Below are 24,113 nucleotides of genomic sequence, written 5' to 3'. Positions count from 1 at the left end.
TTTTGTTTATTCAGTCAAGGACCAACCCTATTTCTGGGGGTCCCAAATCATTCTAGCAGTTTCTGTTTACCAGAATACACTCTTTCATTTCATGTTCAATGCTCTTTACAGCAGACACATTGTCTTCCACTTGGGGTTTATTAAACATATGACCTTACTTCAGTGCACAAAACAGACTGGTTTTTATTATTGATTTATGACCTGCATTGTTAATTATTCCTTTAATATGTGTTATTTCAAAGTTGTAACAAGAACTTTTTTTTCTTTTTGATAGGCAATAAGAGCTTGGATAAACTCACCTGAAAATTTCTGTCAAGAGTAGTCAAAAAAAATCCCACAAGTAAACTGCTGATTTTTCAAAATTTTATTGTACTTATCCTTTTCTCCAGCGGTAGCACCACAGGTGCTTTGACTTCTCAGTAAATATTACATAATCCAGAATTAATAAATCCATGCACTCATTTCACCTGGTTTTACTTGCTCTTTAACAAGAAAAGCAACACACACGAAAGCATATTATAAGAAGTTTTCTGAAATTAAAAAAAAAGTTATGGAAGAAAATTATAATGCATTACAAAAATACATTTCATTTATACACTTCAGTTAAATCATTGATTCACTATCAAGACTTTTTCAGCTACACTGCCAATTGCCAGGAAGCTACAGGATATCTATGAGGATCCATTCAGATAGCCTTTGGGTTGGGATAAAAAGTTTACCAGAATTACACTTAATGGTTGGTACTGTAGTAAAGTTATAACAATATTAAACAGAGATATCAACAAACTCCTGTGAAATTATGATGTGTTTAAGTATGAGACTTTTCTGAGCAAAGCAAACTGGTGTTCCTAATAAAAAAAAAAAAAAGTGTTTTTCAACAGTACTGAGAATTTTTCTCTTGGAGGCAGGACCAATTTATTAAGAATACACAAATCTTGAATTCTAAAGCTTTCCAAATTCTTTCCCTGCTTCCCACCCAACTGTTAATTTCCACAGTGACAAAGAAGACTGTTAAAACTATTGTAATCCACAAACAGACCTTTAAACAGGCATAAACCTGTTTAACTCATTTGAAGTTAATTTAAACCTGTGACAGAAAAAGACCTAGTCCAACACTTTTAAGACATTTTAGGCTCCCTTTTTATGAGCACTGCCTATAAGTATTTGCCTATCAATATCATCCTCGTTTATTCCATGACATTTTCATGTCATTGGAAAAATAGTCATTGCATAATTCTGCTGGAAATACTTGCAACTGCTTATTTTTTCACAGACTTATTTTACTGTTCAAACAAGGCTATCACTACTACTACTAATGGTTATTAGATCACTACTTATAAAACTTGTTGAACAGACATATAAAAAGCTGGGAATAGATTATGTCATTCCAGTCTCTCTAATTCAAACACTAAAGTTGTGAAAATAGACAATATTCAAATGAAGCTATGCTAGCCTACACTAGCTGTACCCAAAATTTCACAATACAATCATTTTTTCCCATAGAAGGAAGAAATAAAACCTAAAAACATTAGGTGACACAGATCAAAATGAATTGCTGGTCTAGTTTTGCTATACAGTTAGGTGAAGCAGCTATCAACCCAGTTCAAATAACCACCTAATCCAGGTTTAGTACACTTTCTCTACGGCCAAAACAGCTTTTTCTCTTTGGCTACCACAAAATAAGAAACTAACAGTTACCTACGTCCTCAAGTATCAGAGGATAAGAGATATTTTGAATGACACCTTTTCTAAAATATCTTGGAAGAGTAAGAGAGGAAAAAGACAAAACTGTAATTGCTTTTCACAGAATGAAAGCCTTTAACTTACCACTATTTCTGTTCCTCTGAATTTAGGGAGAGTTTATCATTGTCTTTAATGGGAGAAGAGATGAGACAAGGCTTAGCAAGTCTGAAAACTCAACCTATAATCTTTTTTGATGGTCTAATGGAATAGGGAGAAAAAATTCAGGCTGAACTAGATGTGATGATGCTAATAAACAGGAATAATTTTGAGAATCTGTTGGGGTAACAGGTGTTGAGTTAAACAGAAAAGAGTTAAACAGGAAAGAGTTAAACAGAAAGCAACATCAGCAGTGCTGGCAGCAGCAGCAGCATCCCTGATCAGTGTGTACCTGAACCAATGAGTTTCTACGTCAACATAGAACAGCACACCATCTCCACTAGTCCATGAAGAAACTCGGAACTGTACACACTTCACGCTCTACTAGCTGTGGCTTTGGAGAGAACAATAGAGGATTTCAAGAGGACTGATTTGTTGTGGAACTGTGGTTAAGCCTGTGCATTGTAACCAAGGGGGGCTCTTGGGAGTAAAGATATTTATACTCATGCTTCTGAATAAAACTTTATATTCGCTTGCATGTCTTCTGGTGGGTCTCATCCCTTCATGTATCACAAAAATCAATAGAGAAAACCCTCCCAAGAACCAGGGAAACCATCAAGGCTGGGATATAAATGGCTGGGAAAGACATAAAACTTAAGAAAATAAATAGTCAAGAAAATAGAAACTTTCAGAAAAAAAGAAACAAAAAAAACATGTAAAAGAATAAAGTGCAACATATTTGTGAAAAATGATGCAGTATACAAAGTAAAGCAAAAGCTAATAGGATGGAGACCTAAAGAGAGTACTTTAAGCTTTCATTTCATAAGTCTTGAAAGAATAAGCTAAGAAACATGCTGAGGTAAAGTAGAAAAGAATGCTTGATACCACAGTCAGAATTCATTTTTTCAGAGAAAGAAAATTATATTTTGCTCTCTTGCTGAGGAAGTGTCTCAAACCAAAACCCTAATTTTCTAAACAAGTATAATTTCTCTCACCTTATGTAAGATTGTAAAAGTGTAGCTAGCTTATGTTCATTGTTTCAGCTTTTCTTACAGTCAATATCTAGAAGTGAGCACTGTGAGGAAGTGATTCATTCATTCATTCCATCCATGACTAAGAAACTCAGAGGGTTTCTTGGACTAAGGAGGTTCTTGATTCTGCCCCCCAGTCTGATGCCTCTGAGCAATAAAGATGGTCTAGACAACTATGCTATTATTAGAAAATTTTTTTACTAAGTAAAGGATAGGTGAGATGAGCCTATTCATTTCCAAATTTTTACTTTCAAGAAATTTAGATGAGATGTCCAGATATGACATTTAGAAATCAAACAATTAGACAACTAAAAAGAGGGAGTGGAAATTCATGGTCAGAGCTACAATTCACAAACACATTTTAAATAACTCTGGATGTGAAGCAGATACTAGCTCTACTATTTTTAATCTGCAAAGATATTTCATATAAGAATTCCCAGTTTAACTTGTCTTAGATTTTGTCCAATTAAGAACAGAGCTGAGCTTAATCTCAAGTGAAGATTTCAAAAAATAAAAGTAACTAGTTAACCCAGATATAAAGTCTTGGAAAAAAAATAGAAAAAGAAAGAACATTTTGTTTTTCTTATTGTCTTACAGAAATTTTGCCAGTATCTCCATGAAAATATATTTCATCTACAAATGATCATTTCTCTTTATTGTATTTTAGAGGTGATTTATCTTCTAGGTGATCAAAATTAAAATTATTGTAATTTGTAACTCTATGGTTAATTATACATGCCTCTATGCCTCTATTTGCCTGGATGTTTATTCAGTTATAATCAAGGAGTTTTCATTGACTTTTAAAGGATATCTTAAAAAAATAATAGACCACATGTATTTAACATTATGTGAAATTTATAGCTATCCTCAACTCAAACAAAAAGAGTTTAAGCCACACAAAAATGGTGTAAAAAGTCTTCCTATATCATAGATTTTCCCATAGAACAGATTTTATTTTCATTCAGCCTAGTGTGTAGCTCTAGAGTTGTGGAAGGAATGAATAGCATGAGAAAACTGTGACCAAGGGATTTACTATTCTAAATGTACTAAAAATTGCCACAAAGAAGACAATATGGGAAATGAGGTATATATAAATACTACTCAGTTTTTCTTACATGTCCTGTATATTTTAACACAACCCTAAAATACCTCCAAAAATAATTTACTTCAAAATATATGACATATAAAATATAAGATATGGTCATAAGACAAATCATAGAATCATTGAATGTGGTGATTTGGAAGGGACCCATTAAGATCATCCAGCACCACTCCTGGTCCTGCATGAGACAGGCCAAGAATCACATGATGGGCCCCAGCATGTTGTCCAAATGCTTAAAAAATATTATTACAAGAGTGTTTCTTAGGACATCTTATATAATTTATCTTCCTTTCAAGCGTATGTGGATAAAAAGCTGTATAACTCAGCTTTGTGAGCTATATATATGTATTTATGTACATGGACACATATGAACAGCCACAAATATTGTAAAAATCTTTATTAGTTCCCAGACCTTTACATAAATGTTCAGCTAATATATAAGCCAGTTTTATTCTGCCCATGTGGTTATGACTAAGCTTGACTCATGATAGTGACAAATATTTCCATAACAACTAACACAGTCTGAAATGGGAAAATGATAAAATGATGAAAAAAGTTTATCCAATCCAGCAGCTTGACAAAATAAACAACATGACAGAATGTTCATTTGCTTCATATAATTCACTGAGTCCTGATTTGGCAGCTGTTGTCAACCTAGCAGAAATGGCATACAACCATCCCCAAGCTTCTTTATCAGTAAGATTTAAGTTATCAGAGTGGGATTTTTTTCATTATTGTCTGGACATCAGCTGGTGTTTCTCACATTGCAGCATATTCTGGTGCAAAATAAGCTAGAGTTGAAATTCAAATAATGGAGCAAACTGACTAGTCTTTTTTCAAATGTTTTAGACCTACCAGAGAGTTCATAGAACAAAAAAAAACAAAACAAAACCAGTAAACATAACCTGGATTAGGATGTGATTTGGAGGATGAAATAAGCATTATGATAACACTTCTAAACACAGAAGGTCTTCTATGCTTACAGCATAGACTTTTCAAGGTCTCAGTCAAACAGATTTCCCAGAGCTTGTTCTCGATGCCTCATTGTGAGATCCCAGTGCCATGTTCCTTCAGATGAGACTCAAGCCTAGAGTGCAATGCAATATCTTCTCATACCATTGTTTTTGCTTTCTTCTCTCTCGAGAAGTGAGAAGAGCATAATGCACACCTAGATAAAATCAGGTCCAGTACAGACCACAGATCCATCCTACACCCCTAGTTCAGGTAGAGCCATAAAGATGCTTCTATCACCTGTCAGTTTTCCAAGCAAAGCAAGACCTCACTCACTTGGGAATGCAGTGACCTCTAGGAAGCTGTGTGCATTGGGAAAGAAAGTAGATCACTTGTGATCAACTCAGAACTTTTATTTGTACTTATGAATGTGTTGAGATGCCTCTGAAGAGTCTGTGTTGTCCTTCCATCTGGAGGAAAAGGTGGTGGCTGCATTACCAAGTTCTCATTTTGGAAAAGGAGACACCATGGCCATTGCATTTCTTTTATACTCAGATATTTTCAGTGAAAATATTTCTCACAAAGTAAAGGCTGCCTGACATTTCCTCCAGTAATCCTTTCTAAGCCTGTCCAAATATCAAGATCTGGTATAGGTTCAGGGAAAATTTTGTGGACATGAGAAGGGAGAGTTGAAACATTTCAGACTGAATGAAATTACAATTACTGAACAAAACAATATTATATATTTCACTGCCACTTTTTGCAAACATCTAGCACAAAATTAGCTGTATCTAGGAAGCTGAAATCTGGCAGAGATGAGCTACTTATAGGGGTGCTTTTCATCATGCTAGTAAAGAAGCTCTGATTTAGTCATAAAGAGCTATCTAAATAGAAACTGGCATATGCAAAATAGATTTAAAAACAGAATTCTTTATAATAACTACTTCTTTTGGATATCAAAGTGAAGATTTGACCCAATAAATGTCAAATACAGCAGGAGCTTATATGTGAGAAGTGTCAGATTGACTGTTGCATGAAACCATGTACAGAAAGTGTCTTTGTTAAATCTCCCACATTCCATTTAATATTTTTGACTGTAGTCTCATATAAAAATAACAGAAGATAACATTGATTAATATTTTAAGATCTTAACATATGCTATGGTAAAATAGAAGTTCTTTCAAATAATATAGTAATTCTTATCTCAAGTGGCAGAAGAGATTTTCTGAAATGTAAGTACTGACTCCAGTGGGGATGTTGCCAGCAGCTGATATGTCCCCCGATCCTTTCTTCTCACCATCTACAGCTGTGCATTTGTTGCCTTTGCCCAGTGAGCAATACATATGTTGCCTGAGAATTTAGAGAGGAGATAGGAAGCTGATTCCAACAACAAATGCAATTTATCATTTAATCACAGAATAATTGAGATTGGAGGGGGCCTCTGGAGCTAATCTTGTCCACCCCACCTGCTGAAACAGGATCATTTAGAGCAGAGTGCCCAGGACATTGTCTAGACAGCTCTTGAAACCTCCAAAGATGAAAACTCTACAGCCTAGGCAGCGTGTGTCAGTGCTCAGTCACCCTCACAGAAAAAAAGACATTAAATACATTTAATATACTTTTATTTTGAAAGGGAGAGAGGCTTACTTCTTTATGTTGAAGTGTTTTATCTCTGTGAAGGTTAAAGGATTGGTTGCTTTTGGAAAGGGATCAAGGACAATCTCTAGTTTCAGAGACTGACTCAACTGCTTTAAAATAGCAGTTTAACAATTGCTGCTGGAATTACTTTGGGATTTATTTTAGTGGTAAAATGTACTCAGTTTTCATACACATATAATCAGTATAGAATTTCAGTTATAGTTCAGCTTAAATTTAATGCAATGTTATTTTACCTCCACTAATAAAGATATAGTACTAAATTGAATTAACATATGCAGCCCATCATTGGTTTTAGATCCCAGGGAAACATCTCAGAGGAAGCTACAAAGAAACCCCAGTTTTCCACCCTGATCTATCTGTGTTTTGCTCTTCTTACAGGCGTTCCCAGACAATGGCTCATACTTGCTGAAACACAGTTCTCATGACATATAATAATACTCAGCCTAAACCTGTACACAAATGACCTGCTCAACCATTACAGAGATGTTAACCATGAAATACCTACATAAGATGGGAATTTCTTTTATCCCCCGTGCCTAATGAAAAATAAATTTAAAAAAATGCATTATCTCATGTTGATTTTATTGTGTCTTGCATAATACTAACATACTTTTAAATTCTCCATCATAATGCCATCTTCATAAAAGGATGACATGGTATAAATTTTTTAATGAAGTGTATATAACCCAGACACATCTCATTACTCACAGCATCACATCAACTGAAGCCTATGATGAAATTCTTATGCATTTCAGTGGAATTATATTATTCCACACTCTTAGTGAATTGCTGGATGTTGGACTCCTAACAGGTTTAATTTGTATCTAAACTACTTAGTTACCTGCCCATGTTCTGTGACACAAAACACATGTCCAGAATAATGCCTAGCAGATAAATAATGTTAACTTTTACCATTGAAAGGTCTTGAAAATGTAGTTCGTTATCTCATTGGTACCGAAATTATACTTTCAAATATAGGTATCATTTATGTATGCAGATATAGACAGACAGGTCTTAGAATGGAATAAAAAATTCTTTCTCTGTGCCATATCTGTAGGACCATAAATGTTAGGTTTGGAATAAGTAATTTGTAATAACTAACTTAGCAGATTTCTACTACCTATGTGACAGTCTCATCTTCAAGGCTTATTTAATATCTATGGACATATAAAGTAAGCATATAGCAAACATGGACTGCCAGGGATTCAGTTCAAGCTGACAACAAGTATTATTGTGGATAATAAGATAATCCTGCTTTTTAGGAGTGTAACCAAGGATCTGCATAGCACAGAGCCCCAGTATGTTAGGTCCTTTTCTTGGGGAAATACATAGAATTTTTTTCTAAAATGGCTCTGGGTTAAATAATTGAAACATAGGAAGGCAGAAGAAAAAAGCAGACACAATAAATTATATGACTGGCAACAATGTTTTTATTCACATTTCTGATAGGGTGAAGGATAGTTAGAGCTAGCTGACGATAGACTGAAAGAAAAGGAAAAAGGAAATGAGGGGAAGCTAAAGCAATGAAAAAGGGTAAGAGGGCAAATGAAGAAAACAAATTCTGAATGACACTGAAGATTAGAGCAAATAGCCAAATCAGATTAAATGGAAGCCTAGTTAAAATTATGCAGGGCTTTGAATGAACAAAAGTCCAAGCTTTGTTTGAGTCTGCAGCTAATATTAATAATGTTCCCTAGTGATCTTCTCAACTGCCATCAAGATTAGTGATAATACACTATTTTGCTATATTAAGACCTGGACAATTTTCAAGATTCATCTTTATTTAGCAGTTTTTCTCCAAACAATGATTAGATATCTGTGCTGTCATTTAGTTTAAAGGTGTCATGAATTCCAATATAGTAGAATATTGAAAAATTAAATGAAGATGCCTGTAGCTACATTGCACTACATGGCACATTTTTATTAACAGTAACGGCCTTTCACAGATGAACAATCAGAAATTTACCAGGTAAGCATTACATGAGAAGTTGTCTAAACGGTATTATTTTTTTCTCTCCAGAATACATTACGGAACATATTTGTTCTTTTGGATAATCAATTATGTGATTAATGTTGCAACAGATTAAGTTATCAATTGTGAAAAATTTATCACTGTCTTGTTTGTCACGTCCTTGAATTCTACATATTGAGTTAGGAATAATCCTTTACTTGAATAAGCAGAATGTCTTTTTATTTTTGTTGTTGTTATTACTATTATTATTACTAGTTTTGTTCTTAAAATACAAGAAACTTGATATTATCTGGACAAACAGCAATGTTTGAAATGCTACAGGCTTAGGCACATATACATATTTGTCAGAAGAGAAAAGTATGTTTCATAGAATACCTATAACTTCCAAGAACTGCTGCTGAACAGAGTCTGGCAGTTCTTTGTTTTTCCCAGGCAGAAGGTTTAGAACATGATCCAGTTTTCACTTAGACAAAGAGGATCCTTTAGATCCCATGGTAGAAGTGGATACTGGAGTGCAGAATGCCCTGGACTCTAGTGTTGGTATTTCCAAGGATTACTCTGTATTCATTGTAGGACAAACAACTCTTCCTCTTAAATGAGACTCTTAGCCAAGAAAGACCAGGAGCATGCACCCTCCTCCCCAAAATATGTCTTGTTGCTCTTGTGGGATGTTTTAAAAGACTATTTCCTTTAAATTGCCTCACTATTTATTTACACATTCACTGGTAGTACTAAAAGTTTATCCCTTTCTTGTCGACCTGCGTAATTGTTTCCAACCTCCCCAAGATCTTTGGATTCAATCACTGATTTCAAATAGTCTGTAAATATTTTCTGCAGCTTCTTTAAAAAATAATCTTATTCTCTGCAATAAGTTTTAGAATAGTGCTAATAAAGAACATATACAGAGGCAGGAGAGAACAGTTGCTTTCTCAGATTGAAATTGGTTCTGAAAGTTTTCAATCAAAGTATTTATATAAGCCGTGTTATGCTGGGAATTTTTTCAAATTCCTGTAAATTGCTACACACCAAACACTAGGGAGTTTCTAAAATACTGCTTCAGCCACACCTTCTATGTAGCTGCCAGATAAAAACTCAAACCTCTGTGGCTCTGTGTTCCCAAATATGCTGATGAATGAGAGCTTTTCTGCAAGGAGACTGGTGGGGTGCTGCTGGGGATACAGGAAAGAGTCTGGGAGGAAAAAATGTTACCTGTCTATTATTTCTTTGTATAGGCCATTGAAATAAATTGGAACACTTATAGATGTGTACAATAAACAGCCACCAAACAGGTATGCTGAAGGAAAATATTATTTTTTTAAATGTGATTTTGTTTGGCTGCTGTTTTCTTAGGAGATTACTGGAGCCTTGTGGAATTCATTTTATTTTTATTCATGAGCAACTGAATTAGGCAATGAGTCTGTTTCATTAAATTGTTCTGTTTCTACTACATTTTTTTATTTTTATATACTGAAAAAGGTATTACTGGTTTGATTCCTCAAAAATGTATTCCAGACTTATCTGTATCATTAGTGACTTACCTTAGTTGATTTCAGTATGCAGTATACAGTATAAGCTTAATCCTTCTAGCGATTTTGAATTCCTTATTTTTAAATACTAATCAAAAATGTGTACTATTCTCAATGTACTCAACCCTCTTTCTCACTAGTGTTCCTTTAAGTCTTAACTAAGAGCTAGAGAGAGTGCTTTATGTGGCACTAACAAAAAATGACCAGGAAAATTAAAAATTATATTCAAGTTATGAATATCTAAATATTTAAAAACCTCAGTTTAACAACCACAGAGAAGAGCCCATTGAAAATTAGGTCTCTGTCCTGACAAATTTTGAGACTTCAGTAGGGTTTTTTCTGTTAAAGATCAAAATGAAAAGAAAAAGAAACAGGTGAATGAATTGCAAATATTTCATTTCTCTAGCTGGGAAGATTTCATGATGTTATTTAAAAATTTTATATACAACTAGACAATACTTACAATTTTTATTGTGGCAGGAGAAACTTTTCATTGAAATAAGCCTAAAAAATATAACCTAACTGGGATATTTTGAAAGAACACCTGCCGCTCGCCAAGGCCAAGCCCATCAGCAATGGTGGTAGGGCCTCTGGGATAATGGATTTAAGAAAGGGAAGAAGTTTCTGCATTTCAATTTCCACAGCATTTTCAGGTGGAGAAAGGACTGAGAATATATGAGAGCAACAACTTTGCAGACACCATGGTCAGTTAAGGAGGGAGAGGAGGTGCTCCAGGTGCCAGAGCTGAGATTCCCCTGCAGCCCCTGGTGCAGCCCGTGGTGAGGCAGCTGTGCCCCTGCAGGCCATGGAGGTCCATGGGGGAGCAGAGATCCACCTGCAGCCCATGGAGGACATCACGCCAGAGCACATGGAAGCCCAAAGGAGGCTGTGGCCCTGTGGAAAGCCTGCACTGGACCAGGTTCCTGACAGGAGTTGTGTCCCAATGGAAAGAGGAGCCCACGCTGGAGCAGGTTTGTTGGCAGGACTTGTGACCCCATGGGGGCTCACACTGGGGCAGTCTGTTACTGAAGGAGTTCACCCTGTGGAAGGGACCCCACAATGGAACAGTTTAGGAAGAACTGCAGTCTGTGGGAAGGACTCACCTTGGAGAAGTTAATGGATCACTGTCTCCCATGATGGGGACCCCACAGTGGAGCAGGGGTGGAGTGTGAGGAGCTCTCTCCCAGAGAAGAAAGGAGAAGCAGAGACAACTTGTGATAGATGAACTGACTATATCCTCTACTCCCCATACTCCTGTGCCACTGGCAGGGAGGAGGTAGTGAAGTTAAACCCCGGAAGAAGGAGAGTGGAGTTGAAAGAGGGAGAACGTGCTTTTAAGATTTGGGTTTTTTTTCATTATCCTTCTCTGATTTGGTTGGTAATAAAATAATTTCCCCAAGTAGAGTCTGTTTTGCCCATGATGGAAACTGGTGAGTGAACTCTCCTTGCCCTTGGCTCAAACCACGAGCCTTTCATTATATTTTCTCTCCTGTGTCCAGCTGAGGAAGGCAGTGATAGCAGCTTTAGTGGGCCTTTAGGCCCTGGGCTTCCAGCCAGGGTCAACCTACCACAATATGTTATCAAAAACATATAAGTAAACTTATCAAATATTACAACTCTGGTGATAAGAACCAGAATTCCCAGTGAGAGACCCAAAATGAATATGCTGAGCACAACTAAAACCAAAGTCCTTTCCTTGTGGTTTAAGATCAGAAACACGACATCAGTATCTTCTTGATATAAAAACAAAAGGACAAACCTTACTTTTTACCTAGCACCTTTACTTCTGAGACATTGGCACCAACCCAGTACTCACTGGTCTCATTTTTCTTACTGCAGAGCCATTCATTTTGTTTAATGTTCACTTCATTTAATCTGACAATCAAACTTCTCTCCAAGGGACAGCAGAGAATTAACTTTCTGACTCAGTAAGGGCGCACATTCTGAGCTGTAAGGAAAACAATAAGTGCTTAATAGGGCATGTGTCATAAAAACTTCCCAAAAAAAACCAAATAGGCAATATTCCCATGGCCTGCTAGCAGAGGAAGACTAAGAGCAGTATTCTGTCAAATAGAGCAGCATGTGTAATAAAATATCACAGAATCAGAGAATAAACTGAATTGGAAGGGACCCATAATGATCATGGAGTCCAACTCCTGGCCAAGAGTCACACCATGTGCCTGGCAGTATTGTCCAAATGCCCCTTCAGCTCTGTCAGGCTGGTGCTGCGACCACTTCCCTGGGGAGCCTGTTCCAGCACCCAACTACCCTCTGGGTGAAGAACCTTTTTCTAATATCCAAACTAAACCTCACCTGACACAGCTTCAGGCTATTCCCTCATGTCCTGTCCCTGGTCACCAGAGAGAAGTCAGTGTCTGCCTTTCCTCTTCACCTCATGAGAAACTTGCAGACTGCAATGAGGTCTCCCCTCAGTCTCCTTTTCTCCAGGCTGAACAGACCAAGTGACCTCAGCCGCTCCTCATTCAGCTTCCCCTCAAAACCCTTCATCATCTTCATTGCCCTCTTTTGGACACTCTCTAATAGCTTAATGTCTTTCTTATAATGTTGTGCCCAAAACTGCCCTCAGGACTCGAGGTGAGGCAGCTTTCTAGCTCAGTGCAGAGCAGAGCAGGACAATCTCCTCCCTTGCCCAGCTGGTGATGCTGTGCCTGATGTACCCCAGGACACGCTTGGCCCTCCTGGCTGCCAGGGCACTGCTGACTCACATTCAACTTTCCATTGACCAGGGACCCCCAGGTGCCTTTCCCTGGCACTGCTTTCCATCATCTCATTCCCCAGTCTGTCTGTACATCCAGGGTTGCCCCATCCCAGGTGCAGAATCCAGCATTTTTCCTTGTTCAACTTCATACAGTTGGTGATTTGTCCAGGTCTCTCTTCAGGGCCTCCCTACCTTCAATGTAGTCAACAGCTCCTCCCAGTTTTGTATCTGCAAACTTGCTCAATGTCCCTGCCAGTCCTGCATCCAAGTCATTTATGAAGATGTTAAAGAGCACAGGGCCTAAGATGGAGCCCTGTGGAACCTCATTGGTGACAGGTCCCCAGTCTGATGTCACCCCATTCACTGTAACCCTTTGTGCCTGACCCATGAGCCAGTAGCTCACCCATCACATGATGTGTTTAATCAGCTGTGTGCTGGATATTTTATCCAGAATGATTCTGTGAGAGACAGCATTGAAAGCTTTACTGATATCCAAAAAGATCAACTGGCTTCCCTTGATCAGCCAGGTGGGTTACCTTGTCATAAAAGGAAATCAGGTTTGACAAGCAGGATGTTTCCTCTCATGAAGTCATGCTGGTTGTGGCCAATGACTGCGTTCTCTTTCAGGTGTTTTTCAATACCTCCCAGATTAATCTTCTCCATAACTTCACCAGGCACTGAAGTGAGACTGACAGGCCTGTAGTTTCCAGGGTTGTCCTTCTTGATGTTCTTGAAAATCAGCACAACATTTGTCAGTTTCCAATCAGCTGAGACCTTTCTGGATTTCTAAGACCACACAAAAATTATCAAGAGAGGTTTTGTGATATCAGCCAGCTCTTTCAGGATTCTTGGATTAATCTCATCAGGCCCCATAGATTTGTAGCAGTTTAGATGGAGCAGCAGATCCTGCACAATTTCAGGGTCAACTGTGAGCTGATCATATGCCACAAGATATATACAAAAAGATGTAGTCAATGCTCCTATCATCCACTATTCAAACACAACTAGAATTTCACCTGTATGTCTGTGATGATAGATTTAATTATTTTCTATAATAAATATTACATTTTGAAACCCCTGTCCTATGCTCAGTTTTTCTTTTGGTATTCTAACACACGTGGCACACACCTCTCAATGCTTCAAAGGGGATTATTATGTAACAATGATTTTCATCTTTCCCTTCTCTCCAGAGAAAATCAGCTGAATCTAACTATGAAGATGGTTAGACAGGCTAATGTGAATATAATCTGTGACCTCTTAAGAAGTTTTTTATTTTTCAGCTGTTAATAACTATCTCTTAAGAAAGAATCCATCAGAAACAGGCTGTGTTAGTGGCACGCTTTGAGTAGCTCCAGCATAAAATCCAAGAGCAGAACTTCTGGGAGGACTCTTTGCACCATTTGCCATTAGCTTCAGTCCAAAGAAAACCACCATTCTTGTTCTGTGATCCCTCTGTGGACATCAGTGTGTATGTGAGCCTTCTCTGACTTTATCCATTCCTGGTTTGTGCCACAAAAGTGAGGAGGGAATGCACAGCACTACACAAACCCCACCATCCAGTGCTGAACAATTCTAAAAAGCAGCAGCTGCTGGTGCCCACGGAATCACAGTGGGAATGGGTATCTGATCGCATGGGTACTCCTCCTCTGAAGCAGCTTGAGCTGGAACAAGAAAGGGATGATTTATGCTGTTACAGAATGAAGGAAATGTTCTCACACAATTAGAAACTGTCTCAATCACCCAGTGCCAGCTAGCAGCTGAGAAGCAGTAAGATCCCTCTTAGCTCTAAGTGACTGTTTCAAAGCTAAGTAAAGCATGTTGTCTCAAACTACCTACAGTGGCAGTTTGAACTAATGTTTAATTTTGCCATGAAATGGACTGTGAGTGCTCAAAGAGCCAGGAAACAGCTGAGAAGCTGTTCAAAAAGCTGTTCAAGCTATTCATCCTCTGTGCCTCTCAGCAGTCAGTTACTGTCTGCTGATTCAGAAGTGGTGTGCGAGTGCTACTCATATAAATGAATTTAATATGGGTAAACATGTCAAGTCTCTGACAAGTTTGGGATTAAGCTAATTATATAAGCACTGGAGATCAAGCCAAATTTTCACTGGAAAAATCCAGTTCATTCAACCATTAATATTCTGTCTGAAATAATTTACATTCAGGAAACCTTCACAAAAAAAACAGGTGAAGGAGATCTGTTGCAGAACACAGCCTAGTAAGGCCTAGAGAAACTCATGTTTCATAAAAGTTTTTAACAGCATAGAAAAAGTCAGCATATCTATCTCCCCAGATTTACTCTTTTAATGCAGTTATGTTTGTCCCATTCAGGCAAAGAGAAATTCCAAAAAGCAAATAAATAAATACATTCCAAAAGGAAAACCAAAATGTATTGACCCTAAAGTTTCTAAAAAGCAAAAAACTTTGTATAAGTGCTCTGTAGAACCGTCAATGAAACCTTTTGGCAGAAATGACATAATATTCTGTGATGGGTTTACCTGGGCTGGCTGCCTGGAATTCATCTACCTGCTCTCTTTCTCTACCTTCTCAAAAGGAAAGAGGGAGAAATTAAGATGGAAAAGGTCATAGGTTGAGGTAAAAACAAGAAGATAATTTACCACTGACTACCAACCTGAGCAAATCAGCCTTTTCTTGGGGAAAAATTAATTAGAATTATTGTCAATTAAAAATGTATTTCAATGGTGAGAACCAAACCTTAAAAGGTCATTCCTTCAATGCCTATCTCCCTCCTTTCCAGGCTCAACTTCATTCATTTCTTCATTTCTGTCTCCAATAACTCTACTTGGAGGGAGATGGGAAATGGGATCAGTCCATAATAGTTCTTTGTTGCTCCTTCCCTTGCTCTAGCATGGGCTGCAATCCTTTAGGACAAACCAAGACCAGCATGGACTCTCCATTGGCCTCAGTCCCTGCAAGAAATATCCACCTGCTCCAGCACAGGGTCCACTACAGGCTGCAGTGTAAATATCTGCTGCACTCTGCCATCTCCATGGGCTGCTGGGAAATCTTGTTCTGCTGCCTGGGGAAACCCCTTCCCTTGATTTTTTTCTGGCCTTGGTGCTCACACTGTTATTTTTCACTTTTTTCCTTACTCCTCATTGCTTGCTCTGCATTTTGCTCTTACTGAAATACATTTTCCTGGAGGCGCCAGCGAGGTCGCAGTTGGAGCTCGCTGGGTCCAGCACAGGGCAGCCCTGACTTGAACTCACAGAGGCTGCCCCTCAGCCCCCCTGCCAGTACCCGGGCACCAGCACCACAGTACACCATCACAGAATACTTATGGTTTCACCCCTACTCTTCACACCTCAGAAACTGTAATGAGCATTCAAATGTGCCATCCAACATGGGTAATTAACAGAGAAATACTGGCTACCTCCACCTCAAAAAACACCCAAGTGATCGGTGGATTAAGGTACCTTCATGGCCTCATGGAGTTAATTTGCAGTTTGAGGGAAAAGAAGGCACTAGATAATCTGTTATTCTGCTGAAAGTTCAAGCGTCCTAAAGCTTAAAGGGGGGGTTGGGGGAGGGGGGGTTCTAAGACAGAAATCAGACATCCATTGCTTAGTCAATGACCAAAACAAGTGGTCCAAATAAAGATGAGAACCAAGTTTTCTTTCATTCTTGGCTTAATTAATCACTACATTTGATTAATTAAATCAATTAATAAGTGCATCTAGACTACGGTGAAAATGAAGTGCATAAACATGGTTGTAGTACCTATGAAAGATGATGGCCACTTTAATAATGGTTCATTTAATCTCAAAACCTCTGTTTTTTCATGTTTTTTCGAGAAAAGCAGAACCCAACTTTAGAACACTTGCATTAATGATAAGATCTCTGGTCTCTTTTGTTCTATAAAGATAATATTAGACAGTGAGACAATTTGTTTACTTAAATGTCATGAACTAAGTGTACCGTCAGTAACCTGCATGTGTTTGGTCCATGAATTTTCTGAATCTCTGTATGTTCATTGCATTAGACCCCCACCACCAACTCTCAAGTGTTCATTAAAAAAAAAACCTAAAAGCTCCAAAAACCCCCATGAAACTAAATTAACAAAAACCCAAACAAACAAAAAACCCCAAAGAAAAGCAAAGCAAAACAAAACAAAAAACCAACCCAAACAATACATTTTTAGCCATTTAATTGAAGTTTAAAAATAAAAGTTTTGAGGCTGGAATACACCATGTTGGTGTAAGTGGGACATTTGTACTTCCATTATATATACAATTTGAAGACTGTGATAACCTGCCATGCAAATTTATTTGTTTCTAAAAACAGCAGGACAAAGGCTCTGATGTTTCCAGGTCATTTATAGGAGTCTAGCAAGAAGATATAACAAGAGAACAACAACAAAAATAGCAATAGGGTGAGTGCCAGCTCTTTCACTGGAAAGAAAAGATAGGAGTTTTATTTGAAAAATATCTAGTTTTCAATAAATATTAATATAATCAATCCTAAAGCAAGAAAATAGATATTCTGTATATGCAATATGTGATTTATAGATGAGTAAAGAAATAATCAGTGGTTGGGTATAGCTGTTTCTTTCTAAAATTCATTGTGTTACACATATTTAGAAGATGGAACACACTTTTTTGCTTGGATCAATATCAAATGTCAGTATCAAAAAAATAAAAGGGGAAGAATGAGTTTTTAATGCTTTCTTGCTATTTCATGGAAAGATTGCTAATCAGATTAATAATGTTCTTAGAAAAAGCAGCAATGCACTACATCATTACTGACAGAAGTTTTTAAAATTTTAGAGCAGTGAGAATGCAAAATTCTAATATTGGTCATTTTTCAGTTTTGTGACAACCAGCTGAAATCTATGTTGCCATTTCTTTGATTTCTCTGGCAACCACAATCTGATATATTATTACAACTAAACTCCTACTCTCTATTACCTCCAGTTGCATTATACTAATATTCTCTTTCAAAGTAATGAAAATTCTTTGAATATGGATCTAACAGGCAATGGTTTAGCTGAAAGTAGAGGAAGCTGAAATTAAATATGTGAATTCTAAAATTTAATTAAAATAGAGAGACCAATATGACACTGAAACAATCTTGTTAAAGGGTAAGAAAATTAACTTAGCACTTTAGAGGAAGACTGAAATCTCTTTAATAGAAAATATGTTTGGTGCAACCACTTGTTCTTGGCCTTCATGCTGGAATATTAATAAAAAATACTGAGACTGTTTTACATAGGAAGCTAGCCAAACATACTCAGGCTTAAGTAGCTCTCAAACAGAAATTACCCGTTGCTGCAATTTCCATGGGGTTAATATTTGCCCACAAATATTCTATCAGAAAAGTAGATTACCACATTTAACTTAGGTTTTCTGTCATTATTAACAGAACAAACTGCTGTGGCTTTTGCTCCCATAAGTGGATCTGCATATGAGAGCAACTGTGCTATATGCTCTCATGGAAACCAGGATACCCCAGGTAAATTTACAAGCTGCAGTTTGCATAATGAATGTGCAGGATCAAGTCTTTGATGAGGGTTTTGTTTTGTTCTTTTTCTTTACCATTTAATCATGCTGATGTGAACTGAGCAGGTGAGATTAATTCTAAGTGAAATCAATGGAGTTGTATGAGGTATGAGATGCTGAACAATTCTCTGAGATCCTCTATGGTCCAGTGTGTCCATTCTCTTCGCAATATTTACTAAAGAAAAAACAGGTTCCCCACACATAAAAATACATACTTAATCCTGTTACAGGTTGAGGAAGACAAAACTGTCCAAAAGTCCAACAAAAATTTGCAAACATTTCTAACTGATGACCGAATTCAGCAGAATAGTTGTATTTAGGCAGTTGTCTAATGCATCGAGATTATCCTATTTATTATACAAAGCCTTTTATGTTCCAGTGTGTTGTACATACACTTCCTATATAGGAAATTACTAGTCAACAAAACCAACAGAAAAGGAAGTGTTATTGTAATGAGAACATTTATATGATAAAAGTGGTGCTAGGGGAAATTATTCTAGGTTTTTTATATATTGAGATGGCAGAGATTCCATGTCTGCTGCTACATAATTCAGTGGTTCCTTTTTTAGAAAAGCAGGAGTGAGGACCCCTTACACAGTCCTCAATATAACAAGGTGACCTAACAGAGTATCAAAGGAAGAAAAGCTATTGAAAGAAAAATCTGACCAGAAAAGAATAGAAATAAAAGATGAACACTGGAACTGATAACAAAATCTTTTTTTCCTCAAAATGAGAGAGTCCCATTACATTCTAGTTTCCAACCATTACTGAGATGAAACTGGAGAAAAAAAAGCACCTGACCTTTCAAATGGCTGCCCACAGGAAAACTCAAAAAAACTTCAACTGAATTAGAATGGCACTAGTAGTGCCCTGGCCACTTCTGCCTTACTGAGAATTTAGGGGTACTAAGTCACATAAACTATGATCTAGGAAAAAGAAAATTTAGGGAAAGAGATTCCACTCTGCTTTTCCTGTGAATTTATAACCCGAGGAAAAAAAAAAGAAAAAAAGACAAATATATCTTACTGAAGATTCAGGACAGATGAAAGCATCTCAGCTCAAAAACCTTTAGATACTTAAGAATGATGTTACCAAAAATCAAGTCTTCAGTCTTCTAATTTATGTTCTCAGGCATCTACAGTCGTTTTTTAGCTTTAACATCACAGTGCAAATAAATGCAAGTTTCAACCATAAACACCTCCATTATTTGCAAATTATCCTTACCTTTCATCTACACTGAGAAGCTTAAATCCCATAGATGACCTCAAACCAGTGACTTGACTCCATTCCACACAAAATACCATTGGAGTTGCTTTCTTCAGCCGTTCACCACTGTCATTGCCCAGTTGATTGCCTATTAAAAATGTCCTCTAATTCCATCCAGTTAATCCTGAAACTGATAAAGTACATCAAATTACAATATACATCCAGAATAAAAGTCTCCAGACTTGAATGGGAAAAGGAGTAAGTGAGAAGATTTTCCCTTTAATATGGTGTCTTTTCATTTATTCTTTGTGTTTAAAAAGAAAAAAAAGAAAGTGTTTTATTCATCATTACAATTCGTCTGGGTTCTGCTTCTGGCTCTTTTTGCTTTCTTCACTTGATTAATGCACCTTTTTTATTCAATTCTTGTATAGGCACATGAAGACACAAAAATTCTTACACTTCTGATCCTTTTTAAAATCAAGGATAAAGAAAGTTACAGGGAAAAGGATTCTGCCAATAGGCAGAGTGACAATAATTATTTCCTCAGTTCCTAGCACTGAGTTTGAAATGATCAGAAACTCTGTTTTGTTTCATTTCCCAAATGTTGGTACAAAAGCCTGAAAGAAGACACAAAGAATCACATTATTGATGTCTCCCTAGGGATCACCTGCATTTACATGGAAACTGGTAAAATTACCCAAGAGAAAAAGAAGTAAAAAAAAGCAACAAAGAATGGAATGGGGAAAAAAAAAATCAGAAAAAATGCAGAGACAAATGTAGAAATTTATTAATTTTACAAAGAGCATAATTTGAATTACTGAAAAAAAGGCCAGTCATGTCCTTTACATTGAACAAAATTATTATTTCCACCAAAATATAATTAATCTCCAGTAAAACAGTCAAGTGAGGGAAAACAAAGTCTCAATCTGTGTAGAATGGAGATGATATGCAAATGAAACCTACAGATTTGTCATTGTTCAAGGTCCCACAAAAATCCACATATTGGGCAATACTTTTAAGAGATATTTAACTAAATATGTGTCTTAAAAATTTGTATGCATAGATACCTTGACTACCTTAAAACCTTGAGAGGCATTAATAATTGCTTAAAAAAGGAAGCTGAGGAGAAGCACCAGATAGATAAGATTTGACTTCGACTGTATTGCACATGAAAGTGTGGGCTTATGATTTCTGTACAGAATTTGGAATCAAAAAACTTCCTAACCAGGAAATGTTTGCTTCCTGATCAAAAAAAATTGAAACTCAATTAATAACAAGAGTAGGCTATAGCTTCTCTGTGTGCTGAGCTTTTTCAATATGCCAGAGAAATATGTATACAATAAAAGTAATGTGGTGGTAAAACTGCCCCCACAGTAATGAATACAATTCTATTTTACATTTCTTATAAGACCATTTTCCTCTATAAATGTATTATTTTCAGTATTTAAATTTCATCTTAGCTGCAGAAGCATTTCACAGCGGAGATAAGCTCAAAGTTAGATACTCAATCCTTCAAAACTGTTGATTTGAGGATTTTTCTTAGTTATCATTATCTGTATTATGAATTCTAACCATCAAAGGAAACCAGAACATGCCTGAAGAAGTACATGTATTTGTAAATAGAATTTGATAAGAAAATCTTGTTTATAATGTATGATTTGCCGTGTTAATTACAGGAAACCTTATTTATTATCCAAACTTATAACCTTATTATCCAAACTAACATAAAGAGGACCAAATAAATACTATCTGTTTATGGATCAGACTGGTTTTTTAAAGAGCTCGAGTCTGATAACTATTATTTAGCTGCCAAATATGTGACCACCTTGTCAGATAAGCCTGTCTCTAACACTTCATTCTGCCCTCTCCCAGTTAGCTCCTTATTAAGGACCTGTGATTTTTGCAAAAACCCTACTCTCTGTTGCTCATAGCAATAGCTACAATGTGCTCATTTTTCCACCAAAGGGTTGGTCCTGGCCCTGAAAAGGTCACGTGTCCAGAGCAGATGCATGTCAAAAGTACACAGAAACTGGGGAAAGGACCAGGTGTGGAAGATGTTTACGCCACCTAATTGCTATTTGTCTGGACACTTGAACCAACAATCAAGGGTTAAACTCACACTTTGCTCAGACTGGGTTTAAGCCTAATATTTGACTCCTCTAGACTTTGGATTTGCCAGTCATGCAACCATTCAAGGAGGTCTCACACAACACATGATAGTTAACCCCAAAAGGTAATTCTTCCTTCCTACCAGAGCCTTTGGTGAGCCAGGAAAATTTTGTTTTCATTGAAAAACATATACTCTTAACTCTCTCTTAGATGGAACTGGAGAAGAAAGCTTCAGCTAGTCCTGCTCTAAGCTCCTGCTTCCCAGCTGACTCCAGAGCCCAGATTACAGCAGCGTGGGTTGTTTTCTTTTTTTTCCTTTCCTAAAAGGCAGAACCAATCAGCAGTCGCCATAGCAGTTCCATGTGTCTCCGTTCAATAATTCACTCTCATCTCACCCATAAACTGATAACTAGCATCAAGAAATGCGCAGAAGCTGTTTACTAGTTAGTCCTTCAGTCTACTGATTTTGAGAACAAAGCCTTCTTAAGAGCACACATGCCTGAACTGGGATTTATCATTGGACAGCTGTATCAATACAACAGTTACAAGACTCTAGGGGTGGTGACCGGCTTAATCCTTATTACAATCTATTCCTTTTGCAGATTTCTTTTAACTTCAATAATTTCAGTAACCTTGCTTACAATGGTATCCATACACAATTATACTAGCACAACCGAGTGAACAATGAAATGCAGCATGTGGCAAGAGCTTGTTAAATCAGCTTTGTCATCCAACTAGCACACTGAGAAACTCAGCTGTGACTCATCTTTCTGAACAGCATATTAATGCTCAGCAGCTTAGCACTTCTGATTGGAGGTCCCCCCCCTACAGATCTGAAGTTCTACCTGAAGAGGCATTGTTAAGGATGGAAGTGTTATTACAGTGAGTGAACCTAGGGTGCCTGATGGATTTCAATCAGGAAAAAACACCTAACTTCTTCATCTTATACCAATGAGTAAACCTGAAATTGCAAGTATGTAAATATTCATGATCTTTAGTTGGACTTTTCCCAAAAATAGAATCCCATATGCCCTATAAAAGATCTATCCATCTTAATTTGAGAAAAGAGATGCTCAGAAATTATGGGTACAATATTGGTCATCACAGCATGATTCATCACTTGTTTAAAGGGTACAGGATTCCATCCTATCTCCTTAAAGTTCATTTTTTGTCAAAGTACTATTTAACTACTTGGCATCACTACATATGTACATATAGCTGTTCTGCAGAATATATGGTAATATCAACCAATTGAAAACAAGTCACTACAGTCTACTATCAGTAGGTTAAATTAGTTACTAGGGAGGAATTAAATAAAAAAAACTTTCCCCAATTAAGTAGAGTATACTGCAATAATATTTTACATTTATACAGCACTTTACATTTGGCATTTGACCAATTAGGCTGAGAGAGCCATGCTAAATCACAGCAGGCCCCTTGGAAAAAGGGCAGCAGCTAACTGTCAAGTTATTCTACTTCACAGTGGGAAACTTTTCACAAAAACAGTGGGCAAAATCCTATTCTCACAACATGTAACAGACATTTTTCAGATTTTGAAGAAAAACAACATGGCTCCAGAATTACATTGATATCAATGCTCTTCAATAGCCTCAGTATTTTATCCATGATGGTGATCCTTTCATCTAAATACAGCCTAGAGTTTGGGGTTAAAAGCCAAACTGTCTGGCTCAAATTTGAAGGGACCCTAAGTACTTTAAACCTGGTTTTTAAACTAATAACACATCTCCAGTAGAATACAAAGATTTTGTGGCTGCACTCTGTCACAGTTTTATTAAAATCCCTCAAAAAGACTGTCTGCAAAAAATGTATCCTCTCCCACCTTTTACATATTAAATCTTTGAGGATTTTCCTGTTTACTCAGTCAAAAGTAACAAAGTTTAGCATCTAGTTATCAAAAGAATTAATCCCTCAATCTCAATCTATAGATATGTGTGCTCACTTTATGTCCCTTTAACTGGGATACAATGATAGTAATGGTTTTAAGATGTGTCATTCCACAAAATAATGTGTTTGACCCAGTTATGGAATTGTTAAACAGTAAAGGTATACAAGAAATTGTTTTGTCAACAAAGCATATTGTCTACCAGGAATATATGGAAGAAAATAAAAGAATCACCCCATTTTGTTTTCCTTTTTTTCTTTTTTTCTTTTTATTTCTAAGTCACACAAGTACTCAATGAACTCAGCTAAATTGGAAAGGGTTAATTGATATGGTCAGTAAACTGAAGCCACTGCAGGTGTGAGGTTTAATTGAGAGGCAGATGCACAAAGACAGCAGGTAGAAATGGAAATTAGGTTAGGAAAGGAACATGGCAAGGTGAATGCAGAATTCTGAAACCTAAATAAAACCATACACATTTAAACAATATTTTCCTGTGGTCCATTCTTCATAAATTATGTCAGGTGGTTTGTATTTGGGAAGAAGGTCATGATTTTGCAGTACCTGTTCTCCAGTTATTCAC

Source organism: Coloeus monedula (assembly GCF_965178545.1).
Source record: "Coloeus monedula genome assembly, chromosome: 1".
Lineage (NCBI taxonomy): Eukaryota > Metazoa > Chordata > Aves > Passeriformes > Corvidae > Coloeus > Coloeus monedula.
Note: the sequence above shows the minus strand (reverse complement) of the source record.